The 23438-nt window shown below is 38.3% G+C and overlaps 1 long non-coding RNA gene across 1 annotated transcript in view; it reads left to right on the forward strand.

The window, feature by feature from the left end:
* Nucleotides 1-16223, forward strand: part of LOC134168118 (uncharacterized) — a 405381-nt gene extending 389158 nt beyond the window's left edge. Inside the window, exon 3 of the long non-coding RNA XR_009966502.1 lies at nucleotides 16191-16223. This is a non-coding gene — a long non-coding RNA (uncharacterized LOC134168118). The remainder of the gene's footprint in view (nucleotides 1-16190) is intronic.
* Nucleotides 16224-23438: the final 7215 nt, after the last annotated feature.

The raw sequence follows: 23438 nt of genomic DNA on the forward strand, positions 1-23438 counted from the left end.
AATATAGCTTACTCAGCCTCATAGTAACACAGACCAGAATGGGCATAACATCATGAAAAACCTATTCAACCAGTAGTGGAAGTGCAGCAAGCAGACAAAATCACTACCTTACTTATCGTAAGCTATCTCTCACCCCAACCCACACAAACAGATTTTAAAGGAAGTGCTTTCATACCTTCATGTTCCTGTTCAGTAAGGAACAACATAAATTTAGAGGGAAGAAAGGAGACTGTGAAAGGGAACCAAATTAATGGCCCAACTTTAAAAAAAATAAAATGAAATGAGAGAGACGTCCCCCTGACCATTATCAACCCAGGAGCGCTGTGGAGGCCACTGTGATGGAAGGTCTACAGTAAGTGAAAGGGACAGTGGTGAATCTGTGGTGGTTTGAGCAGCCATGGGACTGTGGAAATAGCAATAAGAAACGTGGATAATGGTACAAGCAATTGCTGGAGGGAGGCTCAGGGAAAAAGGATTAATAACCATTGAGACTTGCTCCCCTTCCACTCCTTCCCTGAAATGCCAAACTGCTGAGGCAGTTATCAATCAAAAACGTGAAATACATTGGTGGATTGATTAGGTTTGATACCGTGGCAGCCAGCTACCTTTTGAATATGCTTTGAAAACAATTTTTACTGTGCAATGCTGGAGAAAGCCAACAAATAATAAACCTGTCAGAGTACTCACCAAGTGCTCGTAAATACTAAAGCTGCTGTTGTGCTTGAAGCCTCAAATGGGAACCATTCCAAAGCCTGAAAAATTGTCAATACTTAATCATTGCATCTGATATCAATTCTAATTTAACCTTTCACTCTCTCTTTCTCCACATCTTATCTTCCCTCAGCAGAAAACACAGGAGTCTTAATAAAGAGCATGCTGATAGCATGCCTTTCCTTTTAGTGGAAAAGTTATAGGGTGTTTTTCAGTCACACTCTTTTTTCTTTCTAATTTATTCTGTTCTCCTATTCACTTTATTCCAAATGCCCATTTCAGGTTCCACATTGCATATTTTTAACTGAGAGAATGAGGCTATATAATACCTAAAGACAACCTATCCTGCTATCTAGCCTAGGCCAAACTGGGTTACTGGGATTTTACTTGGACAAAGGCAGATTTGAAGCTGAGAGCCATGGCATTTTATGTCTCTTTTCCACTGAGAAAGCAGGAAGAAACTTTTACTTCATATCAATGGGTCATTCTCCCATGTCTGCAGTGGACAAAGAACTACAAAAAACAGACTTTCATATCTTTAGAGACTTGAACTTCTACAAAGCAGATGTGTGGGTTTGCAATATTTTTGGTCTTACACTTTATCTACTAGGCCTACAGAAGCCTTGATAATTCATTTTTAAAAACACCTTTCAAAGAAATCCTCATCGAACACAGAAGTTGTGGGGAATACGCAGCTTTCTGCCATAGCTCACAGAAGCGTGTTCCACGGTTTGCAGATAGTGCTTTGCCCTTTTCCCCTTCACCACATCAGTGTATTCCAACAAAACCTTCAAGGAGCCCAATGGAAAGAGGCATTGCTACTATGACATGTGAAATCTCTCTCAAATAATTCTTCTGTTTTTTACCGTAGACGGGTACACTACGGTAGATTAATCCCCTTTTGCACAGAAAAAGGGCGCATTCTGTATTTGAATAAGAATCATATCACTTCAGATAGGGTCTTTGTATTTTCATAGTACTTCCTTTTACAAATGACACTCTACAGTCTTTAAAAATCACAGTTTATGATTCTGGGAAAAAATTGCCAGGTTTATGAAAATGTAGGGAATAAATTGCTCAGTACATAAGAAAAGCCACACTGATCGTGTGAAAGATCCATCCAAGCCAGTCTTCTCTCTCTGAGTGGGCAAAGGCACATGTGCAAGGGAGGAGCATGAAGTAAATGCAGCATGATCCTACTCCTCATACATGCTTCTGACAATGAGCAATGAGCCCCCTAAAAAAATCTGGTCCTCTATGCTTCTGTGTCTATGTATAAGTCAGTGAGCTACTTCTCTAAACCTTTTTGTGGATTTATGATATGATTTCCATACAAATGGAAAATACCACAAGCAAAAGTAAATAAATAAATTAAGGATGTTAGGCAGCTACGCACTGAGCAAACATGATTTTAATTCCTAGACAATCTTTTCTTAAGTTTATTCTCCCTTTAATGTTCCCGGTCCTCTGTTTGGATGGTAGTTCTCACCTGCTCTTACCCTTCCTCCCATTTTTTTTTGTCTTCCTTTTTTTCAAGTATCATCACTCTGAAATATTTTCATCACATTGGTTTGTGTGATGCATGCCCAGGAGAAAGTCAGTTCCTTGTGTTTCAGGGATTTGGCTGGAAATGTTAGGTATCTCTGTTCCAAAGGTACCTCAAGCTCCTACAGTACCATAGTATAAGTACACGAAGATTCTAAAATAGCAGCAGTGAGAAAAAATTGCTGTGTTAGTGCAATAGAGCAGAATATCTCAGACTGGGACACTGCTATACCTCTCTCCTTGACCTCAATGGAACTGCCAAACTTCTTGATTGGCAACGTCTCTCTAATGTCCCCCAAGGTTCTCATATTCAATCTGTCTGCTGCCTACAGCTTCCTTAAGACCACCCTCCTTCCTTCTGGTTTCCATGATTCCTCATACATATGATCTAAGCACAGCTGGTAAGTTCACAAAAACTGGCAAGAAAAGGAAAGAAAACATAATTGGGAACCATTTTCCAAAATTTGATTCAATTTTTCAATTGAAAATTTTAAGGTCAGATAGATCACAGCACTGCCAAGGGTGCATCAGTGTGTTCAAAACTAAATCTAAATGGAAGCAGCAACGCTTACAGTGTGTAATTTTAGAAGTTAAGAAATAATCTCTATCTGCAACACTCCCTGGCTACATGCACTAAGTCTGAATTTTTTAGGAATGGTTTTGCTGTTCTTGTGTCTTTCTTAGGTTAAAGGAAATGAAGAGGGGTGAGTATAAAATGAAGACAACAGTTCTGTACACTTTCTTTATATAAAGAGAATACAGACAAAAATGATTTCATTTAAAGTTGGCGATATCAAATTGAGATACACAGTTATTTCAAACAGATTATTATAGACCTGATGAAAGCATTAAATGTCACTACAGTAAATGTCACTACAGAGTGGTGACTAATAATCCCTGTGTGAATGCATGTATGCACACATACACACAAAGACATAAAGGAACTTTCTATTAAAGACAGAACTTACTTGTTTTTAGAAGAAAATCCTGGTTATTGTCTTCCCTGATTCCACCTACAAAACTAAAAGTGAAGATTCTTCAGTACTTTTCCATCACTCCAGACTTACAGAAAGATGTTAATTGAATGTGCTTCCTTGTATCTGCGCCTGTGTTGCAAGTTTTCTTGTTAACAGGTTTCATGACCCACTATGAAAAGAAAGTTCATCGAAAACCTGCTCATCTAAGCATTCCTTGACATATGATGATCTCCTAGTTTTGTAACCAGGAGACATGAATTCAGTAGTAAAAAGTATATTGTCTTATTGTCTTTGAGAAGCAATTTTTAAGATGGAATAATTCTCAAAATTAGTTCAGATACTGTTCCGGAACTAGGTTTGATATTATGAACAGTCATACCCATTTACTGGAAGAGCATTCCTATAGAGGTGATTGATGCTCCAAGCCTGTCAACGTGTAAGAGGCACTTTAAAAATGCCGTTGATAATATGCTTTAACATTTGGTCAGCCTTGAAGTGGTCAAGTAGTTGGACTAGATGATTGATGCAGGTCCCTTCCAGCAGTAAGTATTCTATGCTATTCTACTTCAAACCTTACAAATTCCTTGCTGGCTGTAAAGCTAGTAGAACTTTTCCTTTTTTTTTCAGTGCTAACCCTTGGCAGGAAATTCTGGGTGTTGAAACAGGGCTAGCAGCAGGGATTGTAAATCTGGATGACCCTCTCTTGAAATGGAGGGATATAGGGTCATTCAGGAAGTACTGATTGAAGTAAAGAGTAAGGCAAGCAATATTAGCACCCAGAAGCTTAAAAAGGAAAATATGAGAACTCAAGGCTGACCAGGAGTTATTCAGTAAAAAGGTGCAGGAATTATCCCCAGTAAATGAAATGTGTTTGAAAGCTTGAAATCTGGTTGCCCAAATCTCAGAAGGCAAATGATAAATCCTCAAAACCTGTTTTTATTTTAAACATAAAACTTGCAGTGGAAATCTGGACGGAGGTTTTATGTATTTGGATTTTTAGGCTTGTCAATATTGCTCTGTGGCAATTAATTCAAAATTAACTTGCTAAAATTGTCTTCATTTCCAAAAAGACCACATCACTTTGTTCTTTAATCCCCTCTCCCTTTTGCCACGTGAAATTTAAACTTCTAGAGTTAAGTTCTTAGCTTTGCCATGATGCCCAACAGAATCTTCCCAGCTTTCACCTCTCCAAATCTTAAAAAAAAAAATAAATCCCATCCAGTCTGCTAAACACTGAGTACCTAAGTGGTGGAGCAAGACATGGTAGGTCAATCTTTCAGCTCTTTCCTGAAGACATAGCTCTTCAATGCTCTCAAGAAAATCCTTAATCATTACAGTAAGAGTGGAAGCAAGAGAGAAAAAGTTCTCAGCTAACATCATTTCTGGAAATTCATATAGATTCTTCTTTGAATCTGTATAAAGTTTTTTACCTAGTGCACATTCTCTATGCTTAATGATTAAACCATAAATAAATAATAGCTAATTTACCATCAGGGGAGTACAGCTCAAACTAGGTATTGTACATCAAAGGGCTTATCCAATAGAGACAAGTACACAGAGACAACCACAAAACTTAAAACTCATAACAATGCATTCTTTGAAAACCTAATTATGTTTATAGGACTAGCTGATATAAATTTGATAGTATGCATTTATTATAAATTACCAATTAATAATATATTACCAGGCAGCAAATTAAAGTGTGTAACTCATTAGCTGAAGTTTATTGCTGAGTCTCAACAGACTGCTGATGTTCTACCATTTCAGTAAATATTTACAAGATATTAGTGAATTACGACTTGATACTCATTCTACTTCACAGTGTATGGTGGTAGGTACATGCATTTGTTTTGCCATGTAAGCTTCCTAGGAAAAAAAATAGGTTTCTAATGAATGGATATGTCATCATACAATAGTAAAATATATTTGTATAAAGTACTTTTTTTACGTTTGCCTGGACAGCTAGTTATAGCACATGGTGAAAAACAGCTAACTAGTAATAATACATCACAACTACTGCTCTGTGTTTGTGCTGGGAAATCGCAAGGCATCAGACGCAAACAGGTATGTTTTTGTAGACTGCAGCATAATTCACCTCACAGGAGGGAGCTTGTGTGACCATGAACTTAGCAAATCCCCTGAACATACTTATCTAAAGAGGAAAAGGAACCTTTCCACTATGGAAAGGTCAGGTACTTCTGTGCAGGCGACATTACCACTAAGTTATAAATGTCACTATTTATTATTCTGCCTCCCTGTCTCACAGAAGGTTTTTTGCCCCATTTTCTGTTGTTTCTTCTACATCTTTTTTTGCCTGGGAGACCTGGAAACTCACACAGGGTCTGGCATCAACATAACAATTCACCACCATACAGTGTGGATGACCACATTATGATCTCCCAACCTAAGAAGCTTAAGAAACCCTCACAAGCCACCTGCCCGTGGCAAAAATGAAATAATTCAACTTTTTTTCAGCCTTTATGAAGGAAAGTACCTTACTGATAGATTAGCTCTGGATATGTAGTACGATCAAATACTGTTGTCCACAATCCCACTCACAGCTAAATTGTTCCAAAATCAAAAAATCACACAGAAACACGATTCTCTACATGTTACTCTTCAATAAAATGTACCCTTTAGCCAACGACAAAGTTATAGAAATACCTCGACAAAATTTTGCTTCACACAGAAAAAACAATTATTTCCCTGGAACTACTTATAAACCCCAAATACTTAAACTTTGTCTGTTACAAAGACAGCACTTTATGGGTGGTACTTTTAGAAATAAGTATCTAAACAATGTCACAAGAACATTTTGTAAGTTTTAAAAGTTTTGCCATATCCAAATCATTCATAACTCAGGTTGTAGCATACATTACACTGATCCAAAAATCAATCTATTTTTTATTTTCAAGTACTTTTGAAAAAAATAAAAAGGATACATCTCAATTCCTACTACCATACCACAACTTTAATGCACCAAAGAAGATGAAAATAATGCAAGTTTACTTCGTGTCATGGAGGAAATGCTAAAACTCAGTTTTAGCCAAGAGAGATGTTCATTGCTTTGCCATTTTCATAATGTCTTTCATTTGTTTCACATAACCATGAACTATAATACTGCAGAGGATCCATTATAGAAAAAGCAATAGCCAATTGAACAGATGGGAAGACAAAATGTGACCACAAAGGGAGAGAGCCTAAGCTGTTTGTTCTGCTGCAGTTATGAGCTAATAAATGAGACCTCTATTAGAAGATCCTCAGATTACCAATAACCTGTAACATAGGAAAATGACACTACAGATTCATGCTACATTGTTCATTTCTCCCCTTTTTATTCATCTTTGTCATGTGCTTAGGCTGTAGGCCTCCAGGAATATTTTTTAACATGCGCATTGAAGGCCCTCTCAAGCCCATGCCCACTTAAACAGCACCATTCACACCTGAGCCCTTGCTCATAGACAGTTGCACACACAAATGAAACTGCAAGCCAGCCAGCCAGAGCTGCTAAACTTGTCTTTGCTTTCTCTACAAATACAGAGCAGCTAGAGCTTTATAGTTGGAAGACAAAGCACTCCAAGCCAGTGCAATGCTGAGACTACAAAAAAAAAGGAATCTTTCTGAGGCCCCCATGGAATTCAAGTGATCACTCGACTTTCTGCAGCAAAAAAACAAACTCTGCTGCAGCAGAAGGAACTGTGCCAGGAAGCTTGAGAAGCTCTAACCTGGGGATTACCCTGGAGGTTTTACCAAGAACAGTCTCACATTTTCAGGTTGCCACTTCTATCCATAAGCAGTTCCTGAGCATGGGATAATCTGATCCAGAGTAATAGATCAATTTCAAATTGCTTTTGTTTTATCACAATCTGAGCATTATACAGTACAGAATTATGGTTCCCCATACAGTTCTGTAACGACAAATCTTCTGCAGTACTACAGATCATTCTTACATGGCTCTTGGGGAAAACAGACTTTTAAATGGGGGGAAGTAAAAAATGTTTGCCTTTAGAAGTTGTTCCTTAATGATCAACTTGTCATATTAAATTAAGTTTGCTGAACTTGGCATTTAAGTACTGTGAAATGTCCGATGAAATGATGTTTAAGTATACAATGAATACTGAACTCACACAGTCACAGAAAGTATACAGAAGTTTGCACATTTTAATGAGAACTGATAACACTTCTGTAATTTCTCATCCCTCTTACAATGGTTGTCATGAGGAAATGGTAAATGTGTGCCACGTTAACTTGTTACAATCAGAGTTTAAATGTTATGTCCTTCTATTTAAAGAGTGACTCTATTCTGATCTTCCTTGTGTTCTGTAATTAGACAAGCTAGCCATAATTCTTCCACCCTATTTGCAGTTTCACTGATTTACAGGAAAGGAGTAGAGCTCTTTATGACATCTGAAATATAGGGCAGGTCACAACTGTGGAATACATAGTAATGTTCCATATAGAACATGTGAATTACTAAAATCTTATTTCAGAAAGTATAAGAAATGGAGGTATTGCTTGTAAATAAGAGTGAGGCCCAACTGCAATTTCAGTTTCAGACAGATTCTAATTTCATTTTTTGATCTATGATTACTATTTGCACTGCAGTGATGTAAGGACCCACTTACATTCACTGAAGCCATCTTTGCTGAGACTTCTTAGTTATCTCATGACTCTTTAAAATGATAGTGCTAACGTGAAGGCAACAGGAGTCTGATCTCCAAAACATTTTGAGGCATGTAGAGTACCCTGAAGGGAATATGAGGTAAACAAATACTGTATAAAAAGAAAAAACAAAACCAAACCAAACACAGAAAGTAGGAAAGTCACAGAAGAAGGTGAAGGAGTAGTGGCAGAATATGATCTTTCCACCACCTCTGGTTAAATAAGAAATATGCATCTGGCAGAAATTTCAAAAACTAGGATACGAGAATAGACACTGCCAGATGAACAATGTCATTTTTCTAGTCATGGGCACCATTTGCTGTTGACAAAAATCAGATGTGGATTCATCTAGGAAGTCTAATGTTATTAAAATGCCAGGAATTAGCAGTAGGCCTTGCTGAAATGCAACTGGCCAGTAAAGAAATGCTGTGCATCATTTCTGTAAGCGTTTTTTTAAATAAGGACTTATTCCCCAGTGAATAGGACATAAGTGTTTTATCTGTAAGCTAAAAGAGACTTATTCATAGATGTGACAAACTGATGATATGGAATTGTTTGCTGTGTGAATAAAATGGCAAACTTATTTCTCTAAAAATGCCACTTTGTTTCCATTATTATGCAGATTGTCTATATAAACATTCAAGTTAGCTTTATTTGTTTGCTTAAGAATGTATTTATTCTTTATGCAATGCATCTCTGCAAACCACTTCTTCTTTCTCATACAACTTCCACCTGAAACATTAGATTCTCTCAAACTCACAATATTTTCTGGGGCTGAAGCTGTCTCTTTAAGACTAGAAAGAAAAGTAATAGTTTTCTATATTTTTTATAAGACTGAAACATGGCTTATGGTATGGGACAAACACTGGTTCTGTGCAAACTAACTTCAGAAAGGTTCAGAACTACAGTTTAGTCCATCTAGGTACTCAAAATTCCACACTTTTCTTCCACACTGTTCTTCTACACATGAGAACAGTGAGGTTACAAAGTTGAGCTGGAAACCTCACAAGCCTTTTGAGAATTATTCCATATTCTTTCTCCTATTAGATCTCAACATTTCTCAGCATCTATGAACATTGTCTTCATTAGAGGCATAGAATAAAAGCTCCATAAAACTGAAAAATAATGGGATATGATGAAGGGGCAATTAGTTGAAGTTTTTCAAATGCTTTTTAAAAGGATAACAGCTCATGTTACTACTTCTTTTGTCCAAATGCATTCACAGAAATCACTATCATTTTATTTTATTTATCTTGGTACTATTACACAGCAGGCTCATGAGGTTTTACAAAACAATATCTACTAATTTACTCTGAAGCATTCAAATCACATGAACGAAATAATAGTAATAAAGGATCAGGAGGTACCTAGCTTCTTGTCAGTGGAAATTGATGATGCTCTTTTGAATGAGACACACCAGAAAAATGCATCTGCTCTCTGATCCAGCATGGACAAGGATGTAGCTTCAGCAGTTTCCCAAGAATTGCTTGAGTTTTAATGTGATAGGCATTACGGGAATACGCTGAAACTCTCAACTTCTGTTGCATTGTCTGCTCCTCTAACACATCAGAGGAACAGATATGTCAAATGGGTAGACTGATTTGCCAGATATGGACAGGTTAAGTCAAAGCAAAAGAAAATTAGGTGCAGGTCTTGTCAAAAAAACCCTTAAGCTCACAAGCCATGTGAGCTCATGTACAGGTCATACAGCCCAGTTGTTTTCTTCCTGGCATTTTTAATTTTTGGCAAATTTCAAACGAAAGACACAACTAAAATATCACAGCCTTCATTTCAGCTGACACATTGACTAGCTCGAGCAGTTCATAATTGTCAACTCCAAACGCTAACTTTCCAACAAAAAGTGATGATGATCAGGATTTGCTCATTTTGCCCATTTCTAAATTTATTTATTTCTTCTCCAAGTATCAGATAGCAATAGTTCTACTGTATGTCCCCTATACTCAACTGGCTTTTATGCAAGTTTATTTCTGCCTAAGCAAAATGGTTTTCAGGCCTGAAGAAATATGAAGGACATGTCAAAACCACAACAGAACACAGTGCTGAGACATGCATGCACACAGTGCTTAAGCTCATGCCAGAAAGGCAAGATACATCTGCTTATGAGCAGAGGCAAAGTGTTATGTGATATATCCATTCACCGCTGGGATCTGAGCTGCCACCTCCTCTAAGCAGTGCATGGAGTCATGCAATACAAAAACAAAAATGAATGTCTATTTATTGGTTTAGTGCTCAAACTAGTCTTTAAGAAAATAAATTTTTGCGCTATTCTTTGAAGAGTTTAGTATGCCAGCTGTCTTAGACCTATTCTATAAAAAAAAGATAGCAACTAAGACCGACTATTAAGTGCAAACAGCTACAGATCCAGTTTGGACTGAATAAAAACAGTGTAAGACATAAACACAGTATCAGACTCTAGACAGACATTACTACAAGCTATCATCACCTACATTTTTTCTTTCCCTGGCAGTCACAAACATATCTTACTATTTAAATGTCTAAATAGGAAGATGGGAATTAGAGATCATCTCTCTCAACTCTTAAATTAGCTGTCTTCTGCAACAAGTCCACAAAGTTAGTAATTCCCTGAATGCTCAGTTTTCAAAAGGCCCTGCTGGATGAGATATACTGCCTTGTGTCTGAGTTTTAAAAACTGCTTTGTTCTTTCTGCCTGTAGAACTCCCCACGCGCCTCTGCTCAGATGATCTCATTCATGGATTTTTATTTTCCCTCCTGCAAGAGGAGACCTAGTGACTAACTGTAAAGAGGTGCCTAAGCAGATTTTATCTTACCTCAAACCCTGCTCACTGAACCAACAGGTCCCCCAGTTTTATTTGCCTATTTTATGCTTAGCCTACTAACTTCATTACCAGACATATGCCTGTAGAATGTAACCATTCCTCCAGTTTCTTTTTAAAGAGCAATAGCCTGCAATGACCAGGCTGGACATAAATGTCAGTAAGTACCCTGCACAACCAGATGTCTGCATATTTCACCAGAGCTCTTGAAACTGGACTAAAAATAATAGAAGCCTTTCTTTACATCAGGCTTTTACTGCTTCCTACCAAAGGCTAACCAAAATCACAAGACTAGCCTTACATGTATTATTTCAGGATTTCTGAAATCCATACAAATGAACAATTACAGAACAACAATAACAATGACTCAGTTTATAATGAAAACAAAACAGACTGTTTTTCACAAACCACAAAGAGCTTTTGATCAATGTGTGGCAAGAAACTCTGACAACTTGGTTCGGTTCCTGATTTAGCGTAACCAGACCTCTATCTTAAGTATTGGTAAAACAAAAATGGTTATTGCCAACACTAACAGATACTTCTGCTACATGGCACAGCAGGAGGGCCTACAAATTTGATGAATAGAATGAAGTCTGATTTACCAGAAATGTATAACCCCTACCTGATATCTGTATTTTATAACATGTTCATCATTGCAAACATTCAAGGTTCCAACACACTCCAATTAAAGTGAACACAAACAGAAACCCATACATTTTTCGGAGAATATCACAAACAGCTTTTTATTTACTTTATGATAGTCTGTTTTGATAATGCTGTTTTGGGAAAGCCAAGGTGAAGAAAAACTTCTGATTTTTCACTGTAAAGGCAATGAGGTTTGCATTCACTGACCTCACTGGAAGTAGACTGAACAACAAACAACTTGTAAGAAGGCCCTCTATCTTGAATTTCCTAATAGGATTTCAGGCTTTTATCTTATTCCTTGGTAATGCTATGTGTTGTACATGATCTTCATGTGAGAAGAACTTGGAGCATAAGGATCAGTTCACAGGTCATGGAAGGAGGGGCTGGCCACTTGGGAGGAATATAAGGCTGCTGCTAGAGGATGTAGGAAGGCAGCTAGGAGGACTAAGGCCTCCTCAGAATTAAACCTGGCGAGAAGGGTCGAGGACAGCAAAAAGAGCTTTTTCAAATACATGGCAGATAAAACTAACACCAGAGGCAATGTAGGCCCACTGATGAACGGGATGGGTGCCCTGGTGACAGAAGATACAGAGATGGCAGAGTTACTGAATGCCTTCTTTGTCTCTGTCTACTCTGCTGCAGGCAGTCCTGAAGAGCTCTGTACCCCTGAGACCTTAGATGAAGTCAGGTCAATGGAGAGGTTTGCCTTACTCAATGAGGAATGGGTTAGAGACCGGTTGAGCAATCTGGACATCCATAAATCCATGGGTCCAGATGGGATGCACCCGCAGGTGCTGAGGGAATTGGCGGAAGTCGTTGCTAGACCACTCTCCATCATCTTTACCAAGTCTTGGGAAACGGGAGAGGTGCCTGAGGACTGGAGGAAGGCAAATGTCACTCCAGTCTTCAAAAAGGGCAAGAAGGAGGACCCGGGTAACTATAGACTGGTCAGCCTCACCTCCATCCCTGGGAAAGTGATGGAACACCTTATCCTTGGTGCCATCTTAAGGCATATCAAGGATAAGAGGGTTATGAGGGGCAGTCAACATGGCTTCACCAGGGGGAAATCATGTTTGACCAATCTCTTAGCCTTTTATGAGGAAATAACACGGTGAATAAATGATGGCAGAGCGGTGGATGTGGTCTACCTTGACTTCAGCAAAGCATTTGACACAGTCTCCCACAGCATCCTCACAGCTAAATTGAGGAAGTGTGGTCTGGATGATCAGGTAGTGAGGTGGACTGCGAACTGGCTGAAGGAGAGAAGCCAGAGAGTTGTAGTCTATGGGGCAGAGTCTAGTTGGAGGCCTGTAACTAGTGGAGTGCCTCAAGGGTCAGTACTGGGACCGGTATTATTTAATATATTCATCAATGATTTAGATGAGGGAATTGAGTGTACTATCAGCAAGTTTGCTGATGACACTAAGCTGGGAGGAGTGGCTGACACGCCAGAAGGCTGTGCTGCCATCCAGTGAGACCTGGACAGGCTGGAGAGTTGGGCAGGGAATAACTGGATGAAATATAACAAGGGAAAGTGTAGAGTCCTGCATCTGGGCAGGAACAACCCCAGGTTCCAGTATAGGTTGGGGAACGACCTGTTAGAGAGCAGTGTAGGGGAGAGGGACCTGGGGGTCCTAGTGGACGACAGGATGACCATGAGCCAACACTGTGCCCTTGTGGCCAAGAAGGCCAATGGCATCCTGGGGTGTATTAGAAGGGGGGTGGTTAGTAGGTTGAGAGAGGTCCTCGTTCCCCTCTACTCTGCCCTGGTGAGACCGCATCTGGAATATTGTGTCCAGTTCTGGGCCCCTCAGTTCAAGAAGGACAGGGAGCTGCTGGAGAGAGTCCAGCACAGGGCAACAAAGATGATTAAGAGAGTGGAGCATCTCCCTTATGAGGAAAGACTGAGGGAGCTGGGTCTCTATAGTTTGGAGAAGAGGAGACTGAGGGGTGACCTTATTAGTGTCTATAAATATATAAAGGGGGAGTGTCACGAGGATGGAGCCAGGCTCTACTCAGTGGCAAACAATGATAGGACAAGGGGTAATGGGTACAAACTGGAACACAAGAGGTTCCACTTAAACTTGAGAAGAAACTTCTCAGTGAGGGTGACGGAACACTGGAACAGGCTGCCCAGGGAGGTTGTGGAGTCTCCTTCCCTGGAGACATTCAAAACCCGCCTGGACACATTCCTGTGTAACACTATCTAGGTGTTCCTGCTCCGGCAGGGGGATTGGACTAGAGGATCTTTCGAGGTCCCTTCCAATCTCTAGCATACTGTGATACTGTGATACTGTGATCAAAACAACACTGATGCTTTTCCAGACGAGTAACAAAACATGGTACTAGCACTCTGTATCTGCCATAGCAGAGTACTTAGACATCTAATTGTTTTGTAAATACCAAAATTTCTACTCAATATAATATAGCAAAGATTATCTGCCAAAGCCTTTCTGAGATTATCATAATACTGTGGAAAAAATGCTGCTGCTGACTCTGCTGTATTTCAGTAACTAAGCAGAATTTCCCAGGCAAGTTACTTGTTAGTTAATTACAGCATTACATTTCCAGAACTAAAAATTAAAGCAGAAACAAATCTAAAAATAACATCAGATTGTGCCTTTTTTCTCCTCGGTACCCTGAACAATAATCTACTCCTGTGTTTCCAGATTCCAAGTTAGGAACAACACCATCAATATTTAGTTTCTCAAAAAGTCTGAAAACACCTTTGTACTGTGTGGTGAAATAGTTTTGTTTGTGATTCAGAGACTGACAGAGGCCAAATAACATTCATGTTTAACTGAATGTCTTTTCTGCCTAACCACTGGCTTTGCTTTCTGCTTTGCTTCACAGAAGTGTAACTTAGAAACAACTACAGAATAAGGGTTACAGCAGTATGAAGTTTGTGCCCGCAATAAGTTTTATAGCATAATTCTGTATATCCTTACAGTAGTAAAGGAGGTTACCACAAATGTCTCCCTGCCTGATCTATACACTCGGTCTCTTGGTATATGTCAGGAAAGATAAGTCCTGGAAAAGCCATGACCTTACTAGTACTTAGAAAGAAGAAAGACAGAAATGAAGTAGGCAGTGTTCACAGGAGGTTGTTGATGTAGGACGACTACACACATATATTAGTGTTTTCTTAACTAGCAAAATAGTGGGAATGTGAATACATCTCACAAATAAACAATATTGATTTCTGCTCTTAAACAATTGATACTTATTCATGCAAACCTTAGACAGGTATTTTAAGTACTTTTAAAGTCTTCATACAATTGCCTACAGAGTCTTCAGATAAAAGGTTTTCACTCAGGACTACACAAATGAATATGATTTTCTTTTCTGTCTTTTCATCTTCCTCTCCTCAGTACTGCAGACTACACACAACACAATGGAAGGCTTAACACTCTATCAAACGTGAAACCCTTTGTGGCACCTCTGTTAGAAGCACTTCTAAATTCACTTGCCATAAATTCTCATAGCTCTGCACTACACATATAGTGAGGGCTGCATTTATAATACATTGCCAGCTGGGAAGAAGCATGCTGTAAGTGTCTTCAAATGTAGGGTTCCCATTTCTTGACAACATCTTCAATGTTTCAGAAAATGGTGTTCAAAAAAGAACATTCATAGTTAAGGTTAATGGGATCTACATTTGTTTAGCATCTGAAACGAAGTCATTTTAGTGTGGAAAAAAAAAAACAAAACAACAAAAACAAAACAGAAGGGATGTACTTCTTATGCTTGAAAATAAGTTATAAAACCAGCAACCTTAAATGGGGCTATGATGTTTCAGTCATCTGCATCTCCTTGAGTGTGCTCAAGGTATGCTGAGTCTTTGCCTTCACGAAAATGCAAAAGATTAAATACGTTACTCTGCTCTGTTGCCAAAAAGCAAGCTAAGTAATCTGCTTTAGAAAGTTAGCCATTCCATGTGTAAGTTTAAAAGCCTCCATGCAAATACAAAAATTGCGTCTCTTTCGTGTAGGACAAAGAAAAACACAGTACTACATATAGTCCCAGCCTTTTAAAGTCATCACAGTATCATAAATGCTGCCAAGAGATAACTGGCAGGAGCTGGAGATAATTTCCATGGAGAAATCTGAGATAAGCTGTGTCCTGCAGGAATATCTGGAGGAATCCTGAACAACCCTGTATTCATAGAAACAAAATCCGTTTTCTTCAAAAATAAATTTCCCTTACACAAGGCATGTTTGGCATTCAGAGATTCTTGCATTCTGGAGATAATTAACTTTTTATATATTGCAATAGCAAGTTCTTGGTTGTAAGCTCAGTCGTCTAAGAAGAGTGAAGAATGTGGCACTGTTTAGTTTGTTGTACTTGACACATTTTTGTTCTTGGAAGGAAAAACAGAAATAGAAATAAGATACGGAGATGAGAGATGAATTCTCACCTAGTTTTCATGTATTATGCATACTCTCATTTATGCAATTTAAAGCACTGTTTTGATGCTGGCACTTGGCATTAAAGCTTAGAGAGTCTTTCTCCAATATTTATTTATTTTAATTAGTATTTTTTACAGGCTGAGAAAGTGGGGGCTGTTCAGCCTGGAGAAGAGAAGGCTGCGTGGAGACCTCATAGCAGCCTTCCAGTATCTGAAGGGGGCCTATACGGATGCTGGTGTGACACTCCTCATTAGGGACTGTAGTGATAGGACAAGGGGGAATGGGTTTAAACTTAAACAGTGAAAATTCAGGTTAGATATAAGGAAAAAGTTCTTTACTGTAAGGCTCTTGAGGCACTGGAATGGGTTGCCCAGGGAGGTTGCGAATGCTCCATCCCTGGCAGTGTTCAAGGCCAAGTTGGACAGAGCCTTGGGTGGCATGGTTTAGTGTGAGGTGTCCCTGCCCATGGCAAGGAGGTTGGAACCTGATGATCTTAAGGTCACTTCCAACCCAAACCATTCTATGATTCTATGTATCTATAAAATCATTGCTCCTTTTAATTTATTAAGTTGAACAAGAGCAAGCAGCACTGGTGAACAAAAAAAACACTTTTGACTTTCCCAGAAACTTATGATTTCGTATGAGTATCTCACTCTGTTTCACTCACTCATTAACAGGATATTCAATGTTATCTCATTAATATCACAGTGCTTCTGATTCTAAAAAAGCATTTATAACTGCTTAATTAAGCCCTGTGAACCTACTCCTGTTACAGCAGTAAAACCGATGGTTCTTAACCTACATAACCTTCTGTAAAAAAATAAAATCTAAAAAATAATATCTGCCAAAACTGAGTGCAAACTGCTTACGTAAAATGTCACAGAATTATTCGCAGATAAAAAAGAAGCAGGCTCCCTACTTTGAGATACTGCTCTGCTTCTTTGTCCCACAAGGCATACAGGAGTGTTAAAGTATGTTCACTGTAGGTATGCAATTGAGGAGCACAAGCTAAAGTGCATTATATTCTTCTCTCAGTGCTCTCATAGAGAAATAAAGTGGTCTTGATTCTCTACAGTTAAATCCTTCTTAGTTTAAGCCTGGCAATTTCAGCCTACTTTACTTCTCAAAGAAAGAATCCACACTGGGGTTTAATGTACTTGGGTTCTGACATAACCGTGACTTTGAAATCTCTGGCTGAAATACCTTACATAAGAGGTAATTATTATGCCATTACTCACTTATTCAGACCATTAAAATGTCTATGGCAACAGGAGCATTCAAGAGAAATTTTAAAGGACAGCAGCTTTTTGCAATGTGCTGCCATGTTCACTAGAACTGACTTTTGACCTGTACAAAAGACTAAGACTTTTTCTGCCAAAATTTTTTGGCAGCCTGTCCAAACTCACTCATACAACAAATATAGTGGTTTCACATCTATTCATTAAGTCCTACCATGAGATTGCAGTGTGTGAAGAAGCAGAAACAGACATTTTAAACCCTTTGACTCACTGCAGCCAATTGCTGAAATAACCTGAAAATGTTTTTTTTCCAGTACTGCAGTTCTCATCTTGATTGAAGCTCACTGGTGAAGACTGAGAGCATCAGCTGACGAAGCAGCTGAGTCAGTTCACTGATCACTAGCATTTCAACTGGTCTGAACAGTTCCAGTAGGTCAGAAAACTTATCGAGATTTGAAAGATGTTTTGTATCATTCTGTCACAAAAACAGACACTCCAAAACTGTTGGTTCTTTCAGAAAAAAAAAATCTAGCTTTAAAACTTAGTGCAGCAAGGTGTCAGGAAGCAGACGCTTAAAGGAAATAACATTCTGGCAATTACTGCTTTCAAAAAATGCATTTTTTTGGTTTGGAGGGTTGACTTGTTCAGAGCTGGGACTACCGGTATTTGTGAAAAGCTTTGATTTGCTTTTACAAAACAGACATAAGGAAATCTTCCTCAACCAGTACAAGACTGCCCTTGAAGCAGTTCCAAAAAAACAACTTTGGTCAAGAAACATATCCTTAATCTGTCTAAAAAAGAAGTTCAGTACTAAGTTATACAATGATGTGGACTATGATATATGGTAATTTGAAGATGTGAACACACAGCTCAATTGCTGCTTGACCCTATTCAAGGAAGTAAAAAAGGATTGCTCTTGAAGTTTGCTTTATGGTCATACAAAATGATGCAACATTTCAATACACACTAGTAACAAACCCACAATTTTAACTGGCTGCACAAGCTTTTGGAAGATTCACTAATGACAATGCTTGGAAGACACCATCATCCACTGCCCCATTTAGATCAGTCTCTCAGATTAGATAAATCCCACTTAGCATTTTTCATTTATCTGCAACCCATTCACTGTTGACTAGAAATAACCTTATCATATAAAATTGCATTCAAAAACATCCTCAAAACTGCAGTTCTAGAGAGTACTGATACTTTACATTATAGGTAAACTGAAGTAAGAAGGTTGAAATAGTTACCTGATGTCTCACCACTAGAATATCTTTGATCAAAACTAGCACAATTCCTTCCTAATCTAATTCATTGGGTTTAAAAACATGCCATCATGTTTATCTTTTCAACCTTTTCCTTTCAAGCACAGAGCTAAGTAAACGGAAAAAGGTTTTAGACTGAGTTAGAAGGTAGACTGCAGTTGGACAAGATACTATTCATAGCTTGAACAGACAAAAGCACAAAATCACAGCATGCTTATTTGCACAGCTTTCATTGACCAGAGCTCCCCTGCAAGTGCTTCCCAACATCTGTGATCACATCGTGTTTATCCACAGCACTGTCCTATCCTGGCCTGATGCATGGCTCACACTTTTGTGAGCCTATAGGCACTTTGTAAATCCATTACTTCTGCTTCTCTTTATATAACTGTATGATACATCAGACATAATCATGGTCTTTCATGTCCTTTATTCATAAACTTTAGAATAAGTTAACAAAGCAACAGACTATAAGAATAAAATGCCAAATTTTAAGAGAGAATTTGGAGAAATTTGTGTAATATCAGGATAGATTTGCTTCTTGAAAGGTTAAATATTATATGTACTTGAGCCTAGAAAACGTGACAGAAATAGGTTAGAAATCATTAAAAGCATTAGGTTTAGTACCACACCTAACCCAATTAAGAACAAAGCAAGGAGAAAGAAGCAAACTCTTCTGTTAGAAATACTGAATGTCCACACCTGGTTTCTATTTGTAAATAAAGAATAACATACTACATGTTTGAGCCTGTGTGGTGTACACAGCTGTACAGTATACTGTAAGGGTTACAGTTGCAATTTACAAGCAAGAGCATCTGTATCCTGCATTGTCACAAGCTAGGATCCAAGGCAGAACTAATATAGCTGTTATATATCCACCAGTGGCAGTCTGGAACTCAAACTAGAAGGCTCTGCCCACTAAGGGATGTTTTCTTCATGACAATAATGTCACTGCAGGAGATGAGAGAGCATGTCTAGGAGTCAACCATATGCCTTGCCAGGCAGTAGCATCACTCTATATAGTACAGTGGATGAAGTCAGCTGAAATATACCTTTTGTAAAATCAAACAGAAAAACTCAACTCCAAAAACCCTGTAAGGCTGAAAATGAAACACTGTCTGGTGTGGTGGCATCACTGATAAGTGTAATCCTGGGTGAGCTGGAGACTTATGACAGGAAAGTACCCATAAACCAAAAACCAGCTCCAGCCAGCATGTCTAAGTATTGATTGCTCTATCTGCTTCACGGCATGTAAACTCTAATATTTTTTGCTGAGAATAACTTCCTGGAAGTGTTACTTGAAAACTACTAGTACCAAATGCCCCCTGACTATTTAATATGCAGTATTTTATCATCAACATCAGTAGGGTGGAAGATGCTTATTAAAATCAGCAGGGAATAACAGGGTTTCTTCTGGTTTCACCAGAGGGTAAATCAGGTTCATTTAATGGGTGTAAATGAGATTAGAAGTAGACCATCTGCACATACTTCAGACAGCTTATTGTAACATGAATATAGGTGTTTATTCATAACAGTGTAAATGCTGTAATTTCTCACTGCCTTTGTCCATTTTTTAAGTATTTTCAGACATATATACATACTGATGTCAGAGGAAACCATTAGATCATCTGCTGTGACTTTCTCTATGTACTTGGCCTTTAAATTTTACCTAATTAGCTAATATTCACTGAAAATGCTTGTTTGTAACTCACACTTGACTAAAACATAGGTTTTGTTGCACTAAAATACATCCCCCAGGAAAATACTCAGTTTTGATTTGAAGACATAAAAATTGAAAATGTCAGTTCTCACACCATTTTGTTCCACTAGTTAGTGACACCTTTCCCCTGAAATCATACCGCTAATTTGTTTTGCTTCACCTTTCTACTAAGAGCTTTTCTTTATCTGCTAAAGAGCTTTTTCCTGTAACATATTTTCTACCCCAAGAGATACACAATGTTAGACAAAAATTTTCATCACAAACTAAGCAAATTCAATTCTTTACATGTATGTGTACGCTACAACAAAACAAACCAAAACCTTCCATCTTAACCTAAGTAGTTCTCAGTCTCAGATTAACCACACTAAACTATCAATTGCTAAAAAAGTGATAAAAACACTGTCAACTTGGTTTTAATTTCAGCTAGCAGCCAAATTTCTTTTACACCCCTAAAAAATTTGGAACTTCTACTTTTATTATCTACTCTGCTATTCTTACTTGAGTTAGCTAACTCAGATTTGGCAACCCAGATTAAGAACACTCCTTTTTTTTTCTTTACTATTGCAAATGTACTTAGGAGTTCTTTCTTCCAACCACACTACTCAGAATTCTCTCTGACAGAGGCAGAAGAAGATGTGACTGTATCTTAGTATCCCCAGGGCACTTCCCAGCCCATCAGTGCCATCAGCAATGCGAAGTGCTGAACTATAGTCTGGACTGGTTGAAGTGCAGGCAAATGGCCCATTCTCCCACTTCTGTCGAGAAGACAGTGATGCCTTTACTAGAATGGTAAAGTTTAAACTCATTGCAGCTAAATACAGCCCTCTAACTGCTGACTATCCAGGGTGCCACACAGTCCAGCTCAGAAATGTTATGTGTTTATTTCTACAGATTAAATGGTCCCATTCCCTCCAATTCATACTTTTTTCACTAGGGAGAAAATGAATGAATTAAAAGACAGTTAAAATACACACATCTGCAGAAACCAGGCATTTCAAAGAGAAGACTGTTGTTACAGCTCAAGGTTTCAGCTGAAGGAAAGGATCAAAATTAATGATGACCTCAATTAAATTTCAATAGTATCTCTGGGGAAACCTCAAGCCATATGTTGAAATCCCCTTAATGATAATGGTTATTACTTGTTCTCCCATCTAGGCTAAAGGAAAAGCTTATGCCTCACGTTTCTGTGTTGGAGGACAGAATGTACCAAATGTACCAAAATGATGGTGTGATGAAGGGAATAAAAGGACAAAGAGGTCATGCTAGATGCAATGATGTATGCTTTGTGCTTTAGACATTTAAAGGGATAACAGGAAAGAGGAGAAAGACAGAGCTTAGCAATACATGGCCAATGTTCACATATGTATCCAATCAGCAGAAAAGCTATTTGAAGTGAAAGAGAAAATATGCTGAAAATTCAGTCAGTTAATTAAGTTCTTATCATCTAGTGAAGTAATTGTATGGGCTACACACAATAGAAAAGCTCACACAGCAGTTAATTGTATTAGTTTCAGCAGAGTTACTACAGGGACAGTGCTGGCCCATGCTGTTAGGTGACTCACAACCATAGTTCACAGCAATGGATGACATGCCCAACTACTCCATGTGGAGAACAAAGAGAAAAGTTATACCACAGGATTGTTCAAGCTGAACCCTGTATGTTCTACAACAATTAAAGGAATGGAACAGCTAAATACATGTTCATAATTTTACATCATATACCCATCAAGTTTCTTTCAGGTAATAGAATGTCCTTCCTATTATTAATTTTTGTTACACTTGGAAACCAGAAAGATCTGTTGTATTTTTCTAAATAAAACGTCTTTGAAGCTCTCTCAGGACACTAAGGAACATTTATTTAATTTTCTTCTGAAAAAAAATGGTTTCTTTTCCCATGACAGAAACACGATTTCTCTTTCTGGCATTTCCACATTCATTTTTGTGGCCTTCATTCTCGGCCAGCCACTGCATCTCTTACAAATCCTTATGACTGCCTTCACTGACAAGGATTAGATAGCACCATTAACCCACACTCAAGGGCACTGTGTCACTTACAAGATCAGACACCTTTGATCTCAAGCAATACTTGTCAGCTGACAGGTCACAAAGAATGTAATGCAAAAACATCGTGGATAGTTCTGCCAGTAAATACTGCTCAGAAAACTACTTACCCTCAGTAGTATAGGATATACAATCAAAAGGGGAGAGAGGGGAGAGCAACAGAAAAGGAGGAAGTCAATAGGACAACAATACAGTGTTGTCCTACTGTTAACTTTGTTAACTTTACTCAATTTTAAAGAGTAAAGTTAAAAAGGTACAAACAAAATTTCCAAAATATGTCAGCTTAGGCAAAATCAAAACGAACTTAGGTTTTTAGTCCCTCTCAGGGATTTGAACACTTAATTCTCTTTCCAGGAAGTGGAAATGGTGTAGGTTTCTTTTGTGCTTTTGAAAACCTTTGTTATCCATTATAAAGCATACTCCATTATCATTCTTGAATGTAAACTAACCTACAATTTATCACTTAGTGGCACATAGGTTATTTGTAAATACTTTTTTTGTGATTAGAAATGTAACTGGTAGTACACTTCCAAAATATATGTTGCCTGCTCTTCTACTTCTTGTACACTTTTGCAAAGTCCATCTGCATTCACTGTTTGGGAGGTTTCAGAAAAGGCCTTTTCTCTAGTGGTATTCCCAATACATATATCTCTGATCATTTCCTCTTCTCTCACTTGCAGGACCATAAAAAAAATGCCAATGGTCTACAACATGACTATTTTAAACAGGCGATTGGTTCCCTTGCTACTTACCCAGTTTTGCCAGCTAGAGCTACCTCTTCTGAAGGCAAGGTTCAAGTGGGAGTAGGGAAATCTGAGCTATGCCAAGCTCTTCAAATACTTCCTAGTCTAAGAAGCTTGTGCCCATCTCTCCTCTTAGCATGCTTATTGTCTTCTTTCATTTCACAGTTGGGTATAAAGTTTAAGCACATAAGACAAGCAGCTATTGTTCTGCAAAGGAAGATTTACAGTTGCCTCAGCAAACTTAACCAGGCCGCCTCATCTGTATACACAATGACACTATCTTTGAAAATAAGATAATCTACTGCCTTTTCTCCCCTCATATTTTCTCAGGCATTCTGTGTGTGCTTGAGACACAGAAGGAAACTATATTATTCTTTCCCTGGTAATATAGCTGTTCCTTTTCTACCTTTCACATTCTTGACTTTATAACTTTCAAGCATAAGGATATGAAAAGGCAAATAGTCCAGCTCCTCAACTTCACATATAACCATGTCATATGAATATGGTAAGCTCTATTGTGTTTTATGAAACATGAGTTTGATCTACCTGGAGAAGAGAAGGCTGCATGGAGACCTCATAGCAGCATTCCAGTATCTGAAGAGGGCCTGTAGGGATGCTGGAGAGGGACTCTTCATTAGAGACTGTAGTG

The sequence above is a fragment of the Pezoporus occidentalis genome, unplaced genomic scaffold, assembly GCF_034315485.1.
Source record: "Pezoporus occidentalis ecotype Australia unplaced genomic scaffold, CSIRO_AGI_Poc_V1 ctg1, whole genome shotgun sequence".
Taxonomy (NCBI): domain Eukaryota; kingdom Metazoa; phylum Chordata; class Aves; order Psittaciformes; family Psittacidae; genus Pezoporus; species Pezoporus occidentalis.